Below are 15,512 nucleotides of genomic sequence, written 5' to 3'. Positions count from 1 at the left end.
ATGTTTTAGTGTTTTTGTAAAACTGTTTGCTATTTATATTGAATTCGGAAAAGGGTTAAAAATACCCTTGAACTATTTGAAATAACTCAAATATACCCTTGAACTATATTTCGGCTCAAATATACTATTCCCCTCAAACTATAGGGTCAAAATACCCTTCTCATTAACAGGATCTGTTAAACGCCACTTGGATGCCATGTGGATACCACATGGCATGCCACATAAGCCAATAGAGTTCCACTCATGCCACGTAGAAAATAAACTTACCCTTAATTTCCCCAATATTCTCTATTTCCCTTAGAATTTAGAAACGATTTCACTGAAGAACATAGAACCCCTTTCCCTTAGAACTTATGTATTTTGTGAAATCGTTCTAAGGAAATGGAGAAATGAGGAAAAGGGGTTCTATGTTCTTCAGTGAAATCGTTTCTAAATTCTACGGAAAATGGAGAAAATTGGGGAAAATTAGGGGTAAGTTTATTAGTCTACGTGGCATGAGTGGAACTCTATTGGCTTATGTGGAATGCCATGTGACATCCACATGACATTTAACCAATTCTGTTAATGAGAAGAGTATTTTTGATCCTATAGTTTGATGGTAAGGGTATATTTGAGCCGAAATGTACTTCAAGGGTATATTTGAGCTATTTCTGATAGTTCAAGGGTATTTTTGACCCTTTTCCGTACTGAATTTATAGGATGAATTTTATGTACTAGTAGATGTCGTTTGTGCCGGTGGACTTAAGTACTTGAAATAAGTTACGAGCGAAGAAACTGCACCAGATGATTGGTACTAGATCTCTATCGATATTTAAGTGCCTAAGAGTTCATAGCATCAACAATTTTCCAGAAAATTATCTTCCATCTGTTCGTCAAAACAATGGAAACAATGTTCAACAGCATGATGTCTTGATTAATCATAAGTTGGATGTTGCCAAAATTACATCAACTTATACAAGATGTGAATGGTTTTCAAATGTTGGGCGTAGTATAAATAGATCTAAATTGCCCACTATTCTGAATATGAGCATATTCAGAAACGAAAACAAGTTATAGAGACTCTCAAACTTTTTGCTGATGAAGATACTAAGCTTTTGCGAGAAAAGAAAGAAGAAAATCAAGGAAGACACTCTAAAAGAATAATCAATATAAAGGATGCAATGATTTTGAGAAATCAGGAAAAGTGGGTAAATTTTGAGTGGGCGTTTGGCCATGTTCCTGGAGTTGAGATTGGTGATCGATTCCGGTTCAAGGTAGAACTTGCTATGGTTGGACTACATCATATATTTTCTAGGGGTATCGATTATGTGAATATTAATATAAAAAAGGTTGCAACTAGCAGTGTTGATTCTGATCAATACGAGAATGAAACCATATCTTCTCAAATTTCATTTATGTAGGTCAAGGAAGAAAACCTATAGTATCTGTTAATGTGAGAGTGGAAGATCAGAAGCTTGAAAGGGATAATCTTGCCTTGAAGAACTAAATGTATTTGAGATATTCAGTGAGGGTTATTATGGTCATCCAAGAGTTAATGGTGAAAAGACCGAGCAAAAATACATTTACTATGGGTTGTACATTATGAGTTAGTGTTGGCAAAAAAGAGGTTCAACTGGAAAATACGTTTTCAAGTTTGAACTGCAGAGAAATCTTGGCTAACCAGAACTTAATTAGTTTGTCAATCTCAATCATATTTGTGAAAATGTTTACAAGGCAACAAAATCTACTACACAGTCAAAGTTTGTTATGGACTATGATATCTCGCAAGGGAAGGAGAATATACCAATCCTCGCTATTAATGAAATAGATGATGAGAGACCCCCACCTTTCACATACATTACTAACATGCAGTATCCCGATTGGTATTATATCATTCGGCCTCAAGGTTGTAGTTGTACAAGTAGATGCTCGGCTTTTGAGCCGTGCTCTTGTGCTTGTAAGAACAGAGGCGAGTTTCCATTTAACCCAAGAAGCTCTATTCTTGAAGCAAAACCTCTTGTTCATAAGTGTGGTCTATATTGCAAATGTCCTCCAAATTGCAACAATAGGGTTAGCCAACATGGTCTTGGGTTTCATTTCGAGGTTTTCAAAACCAAATCGAAAGGATGAGTTTTGAGTTCATCAAATTATATTGCACGCGGAAGTTTTATTTGTGAATATATGAGAGAATTGCGTGATCATAAGGAAGTCAAAGCTAGAATGGATTATGACTAGTAATTCTTTGATGTTGGCAATTATAATGAATATATCCCCAAAAGGAAGGTTGTAAGTAGTAAAGTCGAGTCTAATTCTTTTATAAGAAAGGATGAAAATGGATTTACTATTGAAGCAACGATATATGAAAATGTTGGTATATTATCAATCATAGTTGCTTGCCAAATCTTTGTGCTCAAAATGTCATGTATGACCATGGTGATAAAAGAGTAGCTCACATAATGTTTTTTTCTTCCAAAAGTATTTATCCATTAGAAGAGCTTACTTATCACTACAACCACCGGACTGTCCATGTACATGATACAAATGACATTTGAAGAGAGAGAAGGGTAGTTGTGGCTCTCATAAGTGCAACGGGAGAATTTAGTAAATTAATACTTCATGTACCGTGAGTTTACAGTATTTTAATACATTATACTTGAAGTTTGTGTTCGTCGTAGGCAATTTTGCTATTAGATATGGTGGTTTTTGGCCTAATTTTGTAGGAAATGGTTTGAAGCAGTTGAAGTTGAATATAGTTGAACCAGGAGGAATTTGGCAACCTACGAGCTCACTCACGAGCCGTCATTCTCTTCACGAGCCGTAGGTGGGAGCCATGGGTCAATTGTTCAAGGAAGTTTGACCAAAGTGTGGAACCACATATGCAAATAACAGATCCTAGTCTGACTGCTGGATCATGGATGTTGATCGTCGATTGAATCAGAGAAGAGGAGCTCCAATTCTATATTGAAACTGCTCAGACAAATTTTCCCTTTATTTTCTTTTCCTAAGATTTAGTTTCTATAAATTTAAGTTGTATTTTTCATTTTTGGGTTGTTAGACTTTTTGGGATTTTTTTTTCTATTTTGAGATTATTTTGCAAACATTTTCGACATATTCTCAAAGCTTTGTTTATGATATTTGCGTTTGATTTTCAATTCAAGATTACAATATCCGTCTATTTTAATTGTAAGTTCATGATTTATCTCATTAACCCTATTATGAATTGTGAATTCTCAAGTATGAGTAGCTAAATCCACAACTAGGGTTGTGTGAACCATGAGTAATTAACAACGCATGACTATAATTAAGTAATTCTAAATTTGTGTTGATGCATGTATTATTAATTCTTTCGTTAGAATACTTTCTAGTGGTGCACAACGTTATAACTCACCTCATTCCTACTTGCCGGACCAAGGAGGTAACAAATGACAAGAGATTAAACACCGAAGATTTAGATGTGTTTTGCCGCTATCTAATAGCCTGACCCTAATAGTGTGAAGGCTTATCTTGGGTTAAGGGTAAGCGTTAATAAAGCATTCACCCGTAGACGGATCAAGTCACGTGGTGAAAAACCCTACTTGGAGGACCAATCACTTAGGAATACCTAACTTATCTACCTTGCATGATAATAGTAAGATAGAGTTACTATTATTAAGAAAACTATGTTAAGAGCTTATGGGGAACACCTATGCCCTAGTGTCACGATCCAGACCGCCGTGATTGGCACCCACATTAACTACTCAGTGGGAGAACTGTTACTACCATCCGGCTAAATCAAGAAATTTAAAACTAAGACATTTAAGTTACAGAAGCAAGTTAAATAACTAAAGGTAAGGTTCCATTACTAAACAATGGTCTAACAACTAGCTAACAGTGCGGAAGATAAACCTAGAATCAGAAAGTCAATGTACCAAAACTAGAAACGAGAACCAAATCTAACAAGAATTTCTTGTGAACTATCTAATTAACTAAAAACAAGGTCTAGGTCCAAAAATGGTGGACATAGACTAAAGAGAATCCATGGCAGTCCGAATGATGTGACTCATTCTTGAACTCGAAGAGATCACCAATCTCCTAAGTGGGGTCTGTCAATAGTCGCATAAAGATTCTCTATACTCAAGAAAAATAAGAGCAAGTGCAGAATCAACACACAACCACCGTGTACTGGTCAGATCACGCGGCTATTCCACTAGTGTAACATAAACAAGCAATTACATGTTTGGGCTTGTACACCTTGTTCTACCAGTTTACTAGTCCGGAGGGATGATATAATCTTAGCTTGCTTAGGCTTGTACATCTCTTCTCACTCTTATTTTTCTCTTTTTGGAATTTCTAGAGTCACCGACTTAGCATTACGATTAAGCACAATATAATAGGGAGACAACAAGTGTAACGTCTTGGATTCTAGATAAAATAAGGTTAAGCTAAGAAAACCAAGAAAAAAATCAAATTTGGAAATAAGTAAGGAAATCTGGAAAATTTCCAGATTTCAAAAGTAAGTTTTGGTCATTTTAAAAAGGTCATAACTTCTATATCAGGAAGAATTGGGGTGAGTTCTGTATATGGATGGAAAGATCGTTGGAAAATCTTTCTAACGACGCCAAGTTTGCAAATTTTCGAGGTTGTATGAGTAAGATATGACCTTCGGAAGATGGGATGTTGAGCAGGGAAAGTTCCAAACTGGATTTAGTAAGGGGTTCTGGTCTTTTTCTTAAGTCAATTAATTATTTCGTTTTAGAGTAATATGTTAGGGTCTAAACTGATCCCATTCAGTTTACACACTCGGAAAATAGACTAGGGTTTTGAAAGGAAGAAGAAAAGAGGAGAAGGAAGAAAAATACGCAAGAACACCAAGTTAAGCTTCGTGGATTTTCGTCGGGGTGATCCTAACAAGGTATGTAGGCTCTTTTCTGTTGGGTTACTTCAACCACACACCAATTTCATTCAAATTAGTCAAGTTCATGAATTAACTCATGTTAGAGGTTGTATTCTTGAAAGAAAGTTTTACGTTCTTGTTGATTGGATTGTAGTTGATCACTGTTAGTTGTAATTCATGTTTTAGAATTTCTTGTGAGTCCAAATCATTGGGTAATAAGTTAATTAGGGATCATAAGTGTTTGGGGTGGGATATTTGGGAATTTGGGAAGGTTTAGAGATGTAAAACAAAGAAGAATGTCGAAAAACCCGTTGGGGAAATGCTGGGGTGCCGCGCCTCCAAAGCGCCTCAGGACAGAGTTTGTCTGTCAGGATCTGGTGATCCGCGGCTCTTAGAGCTCCTGAGGACAGCCTCTGTTCGTCATGCTATGGCGCTTTGCGCCTCTCAGAGCGCCAGGACCCCCTGGAGGCCCCGATTTTTCCCTATCTTTTCGTACTAGTTCCTAAGTAATGTACCCCTCATTTCTAGTTGTTTCCAACACTCTAAGGTACATATAAACATCATGAAATCATCCATAAACATGAGATCATGATCCTTGAATCCATAATTCAATGCAAGGAAAGTTAAGAATGAAAAGTCAAAGAAGTTAAGAGCAAAGTCTAGAGGTTAAGAAGCAAGTCAAAGTAAAGTTATAAGTTCTCTAAAGTCTTTCACAAATGTTTTCACTTTGTTTTAAAGACTTAAAGTTCAAGTTAATTAAAGAGAAAGTGTTGAGTTCATTTCTCAAAAAGCTATAAGGGAACTAAGTATTCCCTAAGACTTAAAGTTCAGGTTAAGTAAATAGCAAGAGTTGAATTCATTTCTGAAAAAGCTATAAGGGAACTAAGTATTCCCTAGAGTTTTACAAATGTTTCACATTTGAGTAAAGAGGGGAACTAGAAGTTCCAAAAGAGTTTTGAACTAAAAGGAGAACATTGATTTCAAAAGGAGTTTTTTAAAGCTAATGGGTTCAGTAAATTATCTCAACCCAAAGGAAGGAAGTTTTATTAAAAGTATGACTAAAGTACATTTTTGAGAGTAGTATTGAGCACCGATATGGAGATGAGAGTTCATATTAACTCAACATGTAAACCATGTAGCCAACATGGGAATTGACATGTCATACTTTTTAGATGATCACATAAGGAGAGATAGTGGATCCACTAAGTTTAGTAAGGTCCTATACCGATGAAAAGGTGTAGGATGGTCCTCCTAAAATGTGAGGTAAGACGTTGTATCATCACTTAAACTCATAGTGATGGTTGTCGGTTAGAGAAACTCCCATAGAGGTGATATTACTTTCTTATATAAGTAAAGTTTATTTTGTTATTGCATTTTCTTTAACGAACTATGTTGTTCTCACTATTTTATGAGCTTTATATATATATATACACACACACATCTTGCATGCGATTTAAACTACTTTATATGTATATCACTTGAATTAAGTATATTCTTGAGTTGAGCAGAACCAAAGTAAGTTCATCTAATCCCCTCAAGCTTAAGTCGTCGTTTAGCTCTCCAACTCGCATACTCGTACATTTAATATACTGATACCAGTTGCCCTGCATCATTTCATGATGCAGACACAGGTACCCAGGATCAACACGCAGTGCTCCGTTGATCCAGATTGAGCTTCAGAGTTTGTGGTGAGCCTCTTTGCATCTTCTATATTATCTTAGCTTTGAGGATGTTGTGGGGTCTGTCCCAACATCCCTCTGTGGACAGTTTGGAGGCTTCGTAGACTATAGTATTTCTGTTTGGAGTTGTTTTCAATTATTAAGACTCAAGTGCCATTTTGTCCAAAGTTATGGCATGACATATTTTTCCCTTTTATTATGCTTTACTCGTGTCAAAGTTAAGGTCTGTCTTCCGCTGATATAAGTAACTAGGACAGGGGTTCGCTTGAGGGCCAGCAATGGTCTTCGAGTGTCGGTCCCGCCCAGGGTGTGGCTCGGGGCGTGACAAACTTGGTATCAGAGTACATAGTTCAAGAGTCCTAGGGAGTCTATGATGTCGTGTATGTAGAGTCTTAGTCATCGGTGTGAAGCGCGCCACATCTGTGATTATGAGGCTACAACATTTAGGAATGTATCCCTTCTTTCATGTTCCTTTCTTGCGAAGAGTTTATCTCTAAAGTCTCTCTCTAATTTGTGCTTACACATATTTCTCCAGATTATCTTGCCTCATAGAAGAACATTCAAAGGTCGACCAAAAAGGAATGTTGAGGAACAACAGGTTTCAAATGCACCAAATGTGAAACCCCAAAGAGAGGTTACCAATGCTGAATTCCGAGAAGCTATCCAAATGCTAAATCAGCTTGTGACCAATCAGGTTGGGCAACAGAGAGCTGCTTGACAAGAAGGAGCTGAGACCTCGAGAGTTCGTGAGTTCCTTAGGATGAATACCCCTAGTTTCACCGGATCAAACACTACTGAAGATCCGAAGAACTTCATAGAGGAGTTGAAGAAGTTGTATGAGGTAATGCATGTGGTCGATGCTGAGAGGGTTGAATTGGATTCATACCAACTGAAAGGTGTGGCTAGAACATGGTTCGATCAATGGAAGGATGGTAGGGCTGAAGGTGCACCACATCCAAGTTGGGATTTCTTCGAGGAAGCCTTCTTGGGGAGGTTCTTTCCTCGTGAACTGAATGAAGCCAAGGTGAGAGAGTTCCTTACTCTGAAACAGAACTCCATGAGTGTCCATGAATATGGGTTGAAGTTCACCCAACTATCTCGCTATGGTTCGAAGATGGTGAAATACATGAGGAGTAGAATGAGTCTGTTTGTTGCAGGGTTGGGTCGTGCTTCAAGTAAGGAAGATAGGGTTTTCATGTTGATAGGTGACATAGATATAATAGGCTAATGGTATACGTTCAACAAGTTGAAGAAAAGAAGGTGAAGGATAGAGAAGAGTACCGAAACAAGAAGGCGAAGACTGAGAATGAGTCTTGCTAACAAAAAGGTGGCTCAAGCCGACCACAATTCCAAAAATCAAAGGGGAATTCACCATCATCTGCTAGTGCACCTGCACCCAGAAACTGAGGTGAGTATAGTGGTCACAATTCACAACATTTCAAGGCTAGCCCGGCCCAAACTCAAGGTAGTATGGCACAAAAAGGTAGTGGGGAGTTTTGCGTGTGGTAGATGTGGTAGAATCCACCCGGGCAAATGTCGTGGCCAGATTTGTTGTTTCAAGTGTGTTTAAGAGGGTCATTTAATGAAAGAATGCCCTAATAATAAGAATGGTGGTGAAAATCCGGGCAACAGAGCCCAATCTTCGTCAGTTGATCCACCAAACAAGGTTGTACTCATAGGAGCTGCTTCTTGTACCGGTGGAGGGGCAAATCGCCTCTATGCAATCACTAGCCGCCAAGAGCAAGAGAAATCTCCAGATGTGGTACTCAGACTATGCAATTGATTTATATGAAAACTTCACATAATAAATCAATGTTGTACTTTTGACTTTCTTAAACTTCACTGGTATATCGAAACAAATTTGCACAATTTTTTTTGTCTTTATTGTTAGTATTCTATATGTCTATATTGATAGAGGAAAAAATATCAGTTACTTAGAGTTTATGATTTTGTGCCTGACACTATGTAAAAATTGTCAAAGAAAATCGAAGCAATATAATTCTTTTGTAGAATAATATTTCTAAAAGAGATTTCATACTGCAATGAAAATTTAAATAGTCTAAGAAAATATGTAAAAAAATATTTTTAAATACTTGAAAAATATTTTTGAGATCACATTTAAAATGTGGGGGTTCTTTGATTATGATAAAGAGAAAATCAGAGTTGGTCTCTAATTTAATTTGGAGCAAAATATATGAAACTCAATGATACTTTTGTATTATGTTAGACCCACAAAATTCTTGGAGTATATTTGTTATTGTGGTTGTTGAGTTTCTCTATTACTAGTATATGGTGTAACTAGTATGGAACTACCAAATTTTATATATATTTGTTCAAAATAATTGTGTTCTTTTATGAAAAAGTATCACTTAAAATGTTATGATTTTGATGAAAAGATATTTCTATTATAATAAAAGTATTTGCAAAGGCATGAATATCGATGAATAGTCATTTCTTATGTTTTGTAAAAGAAACATGTGGACTATATTGAATTTATTGGACTCGATGAAACTTTGTTCATGGATAGTTCTATAACAATGAAATTGAAAGTTATGGAATGGTCCTTTTGAAAAGAACATTTGATAAGGTGATGACTCTTTACAATGTATCACACAAAATTGTTATAAATAGGAACACCATATTAGTGAGGAAAAGATGCCTCGCGAAGAGCTTTTCAAAATCAATATTTTTATTTGTTCTTCCTTGCTTGAGTCAAAGTTTGAGACCTAAAAACATGGGGCATGTCAGTTATAAGACCTTATAAGTAAAACTGATCAACTTAGAAGTTTGTGTAACTTTGAGTGCAATAAATAAAAATTTCATATTTGTGTGGAATCTAAGTATGTTGAGCATTCTTATAAATTCGTTGAAAGGAATTATAATCCCGTAGAGTTGATTTACACTGACATTTGTGATATGAAGTCAACACCATCTCGTGGTAGAAAAAAAGTATCTCATAACTTTCATTGACAATTGCATAGAAATGACTATGTCTATTTGATAAATGGTAAGGATGAAGCAATAGAAATATCTAGACAATATAATATCGAAGTTTAAAATCAGTTGGGAAAAATATAAGAAGTGATAAGAATGGAGAGTATAAATCTCCTTGTGCAGAAATATGTCCAAAAGGTAGAATTATCCATCAAACTGCTTCCCTATTCACCTCAATCTAATGAAAAACCGAATGTTACAAGAAATGATGGATGAATTATTTAAAAGTTCGAGTTTACCACAAGACTTGTGTGGAAGAACAATCCTTACTGCCAAAGGGAACAACACAAAATTTTGTCTTTTCATGAAGAAAGTAATTTTGTTTGTTCATGAAACAATCTATTCCATATGAAAATGGAAAGGTAGGAAATTCAACTTGAAATATTTCAAAGTGTGGGGGTGTCAATCCAAAGTCCAAGTTCCTATTCCTAAAATGATTAAAATAGGACCTTAGACTATGAACTGTAAACTTAGATTTGAATAGTCTAATGAAATGTGTAAACGACATTGGCAAGAACAAAAGGAGAATGCACTTAATAAAGATTCAGAGGCGTAGTAAATGTCAAAGGATATCTACTTCCTTCGAATATGATTTTGGAACATTTCTTTTGTTTTCTGTAGACTCATCTGTTTGGACAGATGGTGTCAATAGTGAGATTGGTTCAATCTTGAGCAATTCTATTTGAAGTTGGTTAATCTTCCTCTAGAAAATAAACCTTTGGGTTCAAAGTGAACCATCAAAAGGAAAAAATGAAAGACAATGAATTGTTTATAAATATAAAGCAAGACTTTTTTGTCAAATGTTTTAGACAAAAACAAGGTCTTGATCTTTTCGACATATACTCTCCAGTAACAAGATATACATTCATTTGGATGTTAATTGTGTTAAGTATAGTATATGCCCTTCAAATTCATCAAATGGATGTGAAAACAACTCTTTTAAACGGAGAATTGGAGGAAGAAATTCTCATTGAACAACCCAAGGCCTAACTAGAGAGAAAGTTGAAAGATTATCTAAGGGAATGGATTTACGACTTAGAACAATTCATCATGACAATAACTCTATCTGGCAGACTGGAGAATCCAAGAGATAGATTCAAGGAGAAAAAAAAAGTTGTGAATGACGGTTCAACATTGTCAACCAACTCAAGCCATTCTCATGATGAAGACAACTCAGGAACAAGGATACAAAATTAAGACTTGTTAGTGAGTTAATAAAGCTTAATGGTTTTAAGGATTTGCTAGTTTGGCAGAGTTGACCAAATAGTGTATCTATGCGACACGACTAGAAATCACCTATGTGAGTGTGAAGTGTAAGCCACTTCGAAGAATATGATTGTCAAAAGCCCATCTCTATATACACTCATGAAATATGTGACATAATGTTGTCTAGGTATACACCAAAGCTCGACGGTTCAAAGATATCGCATCTACCGATTTACCAAGTATATCTGACATATGTTCACAACGAAAAGTTCAAAGGGAAAACTACTTATCCAGATGCAATTAATTCTTGCTTTTAAAGTACACATACTTAGCAGTTTCTTTGTCTTGGAGTCATTCCCATTCATGTGGGGATTGTTGGGTGTTAAAAGGTGTAAATGGAAAATGATGAGTTGCGACTTTTATTTAGTGTTGTGACTTTGATGAAAAATTGCTACTTTTATGAAAAGTTACGAATTTTATTAAAAGTTGTGACTTTTATAAAAGGTGATGGCCTTTCCGAAATATTGTGACTTTTCCAAAGTTTTTGACCTTTCCGGTAAGGCACAATAAGAACCTTTTCGCATTATCTTTTATTTTCTATAAATTGAGGGATTTCCTCTCGTTTTAATAATATTATTTCTAGACTTCTTCTTCTACTACTAATTCTAGTATTCTAAGTGTACTTTACTGCCGTTGAGTGGTTTGCTGACACCAGCGTTTTGGATATCAATACACTGGTGATTGAGATCATTCTATACTGGGAGGACATATTTCAAATCAAACCTCGGATACTAGAGAGGAATAATTTCGTTAAGGGGACACTATGCATTCAGTGGGCTTGATCTTCTTTCTGTTTTTCCAGATTCTGGTATGTGTTTCAAATTTTAGATTTGTGAATTAATTTATGTTCTTCTATTTTTCTGTTTTTCACTGGTTCATTAAACTTTGGTAACTTCGTATTTCTGCAAAGTTTGTTGGAATCAGTAAGATTATTTAAAAACAGATTGAAAATAATTCTTCTTTAAGAAAAATATTTCGTATATTTTTCTAATTTGTTTTTTATTCTAGTTTCTCTACTAGTTTTAATTTTCTAGTTGTGAAAATGTTCTTAAACTTTGTTGTGTATTACCAAGTTCTTCAAAGTTTTGTTCTAAGTATCGTAGCAATACAAGATGAACAACAAGACTACATATATAACTTGAAGGTACTCCATCCTGCCGTCAGATTAGTTAACTATCCTTTTATATTTGTTACTATTGTTCACTGCATCAAAGTTGAACGGAAGCACCTTAAACATGCATGCCTCAAGTATAGTTAGTAGGGGGATTGGTATGAAGCTTATTTTGTACTCTAAAAAGCAGAAAATTTCTGATGAAAACGATTTTTTCTGCGTTTTAAATGTTGACCGTGATAGGAATGGCACTTCATGTTGTGCCTTCTATGTATAAGATTTTTTAATTATGTCATGTAATGTATCAATGAGAAGTTCTTTAGTAATTGTTGTGTATTTTTGAGATTTCAGGAAGTGAAAGTTGCTCACTGCTGACTGCTTGAATCAAAACAGTGAAGAATGGCTTTTCCAAGCTCTGAATGTTCATGGAAGGTATCTTACTTTGTTGTAGCTTGAACGGGTCATGAACAAAGTAAAAAATCTTCTCCTTCCCCTATATTACTTTTGTATTTTGATATTGGTCAGAACTGCAATATGAATCTTCCCAGTTTTAAGATTGACTACCAATTCTAAAGGAACTGAATTTACATCTCTTTTCGATTCAAGAATTCTTATGTATTTCCATGCCTCTTTTTCTACCCTGAGAAATGGACAATTCCTTTTCTTAAAGAAGACATACTTACAAGTTCGTACTACAAAATGGAAGCAGAAATTGAAATAATCATAAAATCATTCAAATGAAAGATAGAAGTAACAAAGTATATCAATGTCTGAATGTTCATCATTTGTTGGTTCATATTAAAAAACTATCCTATCACCTAGTTGATCTATATCTTCATTCAGTTCATAGGCACGCCTGCATCTTTATCATCATTCTGTTCATTAGCATCCCCATCTTGAACATCATTTTACTCATTAAAACCTAAATGTTGTTCATTAGTGCTTCCATCTTGATCATTAGTGCCTACATCTTGTTCATTAGAGCTATATTCGTGATCAACATTTTGTTCATTCGTGTCTCCAACTTTCATACATCACTCAATTTTTCTTTACTCTTGTTAATTAATTTGTATATTTTTCTCAGTAAAGTGTAAAGTTCATGCATAGAGAAATTGTTTTGAATTTTAATTGCATAGGTACCAATTAAGTAATAAAATGTAGTAGATATATATTTCTGTATATATCTTGTTTTCTTGTATTTGTGCTATTTTACCTCAAACATTTGTATATATAAAGGTATTGAAATAAGTTGAACAGTAAAGGGTCATCGAGCTCCAAAGATCGATACAAAAAAGATATGTGAAGCAAACTCTAAAATAATTTATGTTAATATAAATGTTATATTTATCTAATTAATAAGAATGTCCTATCCTATAACTTCAATTAATTTCAAACTTTTAAATATTAAGATAATAATTAAATGACATTTACTTAAGAAAAATAGTAAACAATAGTTGTATATTGTAAAGTCATTTAATGAAAGACAACAAAGATTTAATCAACATTTCTAATGATCTTCATGATTTTACAAGTACTAGTTAAGTGAACTTGGTTTGCACGTGTGCAACATTACTTAATGATAAATATATATATAAAAAGAACAAATTATGACTTATTTGGTACTTCTAAGGATATTTATGCTTTTAAAGTGATGTAAATAAATATAAATATTGTGTCGGTTCATTTTTACTTGTCACCTTTGGGTCTTAAAAAATGATTTGCGAAATAAGTAATTTATAATAAGGATAAGATATAGAAAAAATAATTAGTTTTCTTCATATGTTGAAAATAACATGTAAAAGTAAAATTTATTTTTGAAATAATGGATGACTAAAAGTGAACAGAGGAGTAGATGTATTTTACTTCATTAAATTATCTAACTATGATAAGTTATAAGGAAAATTGTCAAAATGCTTGTTCCAAAAATGTCCTATTATTATTTTTGGTAAAGAAATGTGCTTTTTCTACTACATTTTTTTCCTAATAAAAACATTGTAACCATCGTTAATTTTGATATATTTAATCCATCATTTATTTTTTATTTAGATAACGATAAAAGATTCCTAATAAAAAAGAAAAAATACTTCTCAATATATTCGAAATTGAAGCATAATAACCGTTTATTAATTATTGATTTTAAAGTTAAGATACAATAATTATAATGATTAATGCATAAAACGATATAGTTTATTAAATTGCTTCACATTACCTCTAAAATATCATCAATAAAGTTATTGCTGACCATTTTTTCATATTAACTTCAAAATTAAGGAATATTATTGGCAAATTGCAATGATGATTAAGAAATAAATATATTCTCTATTTTACTAATATATTTTAATATTTATATAAATGAGAGATAGTGATGCAATTAATATGATATTATATATAAGACATATATTACTTAAGAAAATATAAAATGCAATTCTATTTTAATTGATAAAAGGAGATTAAGAAGAAAAAAATTGGTTTTTTCACTTTTATATTAGTTAAAAGGTTTTAAAAGAAAACAAATACATAAAACTCTTTGAAAATAATATTTTATTAAGATTTATGTATTTTAAAAGATATATTAATTAGGAAAAGGTACATTTGCATATGAATTACCTTGTTTGATATGAAAACTTGTTGATTTAAAGAATAAAATTTGAATAATAGTCAATATAATTGCAAATCTAATTTTATCTTCACTTTTTTTAATTAACTTACCTGGTTAGATATGGAAAATTATTTATTTAAATAAGCTCAATTAGAATAAAAAATCATTTGCATATCTAATTTAGCCGTCACTTTCATTATGTCTAATTTTATATTTGACTTATCTTGTTTGGTATGGAAATTTATTAATTTAAAAATATCTATTGATAATAAAAATCAATTGCATACCTAATTTACTTCTCTTGTTTGATATGGAAACTTATTTATTTAAAAAAAATTATACCTAATTTTACTTTTACTATTTTTAGTATAAATAGGAGCTTGGTATTGTGCTATTGTACACCCTTCGTTTCATCTTCCTCTAATATTTTGGGGCAATATTTTGGATTTAGAAAGTTTTTGGATCTTAAGAAGTCCACACTTGGATTCATACTTAAAAGTAAGTTATTGCTTTGTTGGGTGTTTTCTCTCATGTCGCTTAATGTTATTCGTTCTGTTTTCCTACAATTGTTTCATAGGCTTAAATTATTTTTTTCTGGATCCATCTCGGGCTAAGGTCAACACCAAAGTCAAGAATTTTTGTTTTTAGATTTTAATTAACAATTCTTTTTGTTTTTTGTACATTCTAAATAAATAATTTTTACATACATACTTTTTTATTTGTACAATAATGCCCTGAGCTTTTCCTTGTCTGTAACCATAGTGGATTTTTCCTGAGCGAGGCCATTGAAAACATTTCTGAGACATTACGAGAAATAATGACATTTCAAAGATTTTTTTAAATTCGTCAAACCACATCAACCCTTTTTCTTCTTTCCTCAGAGAAAAATTTTTCACTGTTGACGGACTATTTTTGAAGCAAAAGTTTAATTACAAGGACCATAAGTTCAATGTGGAGTGTTAATTGCTTCTACTTCGACTCTTTCTATAACATCAATTCCCCCCCCCCCCC

The 15,512-nt window shown here is 33.5% G+C and overlaps 2 pseudogenes; both read left to right on the top strand.

Moving 5' to 3' along the window:
• The first annotated feature begins 1,004 nt into the window (after window positions 1-1,004).
• LOC107013495 lies at window positions 1,005-2,690 on the top strand (annotated as a pseudogene).
• Window positions 2,691-7,291: 4,601 nt separating this feature from the next.
• LOC107013494 overlaps window positions 7,292-15,512 on the top strand; it is a 58,154-nt pseudogene continuing 49,933 nt past the window's right edge.

This window comes from Solanum pennellii, chromosome 3 (genome assembly GCF_001406875.1).
Source record: "Solanum pennellii chromosome 3, SPENNV200".
NCBI lineage: Eukaryota > Viridiplantae > Streptophyta > Magnoliopsida > Solanales > Solanaceae > Solanum > Solanum pennellii.
Note: the sequence above shows the minus strand (reverse complement) of the source record. Positions and strands in the feature narration are given on the sequence as shown.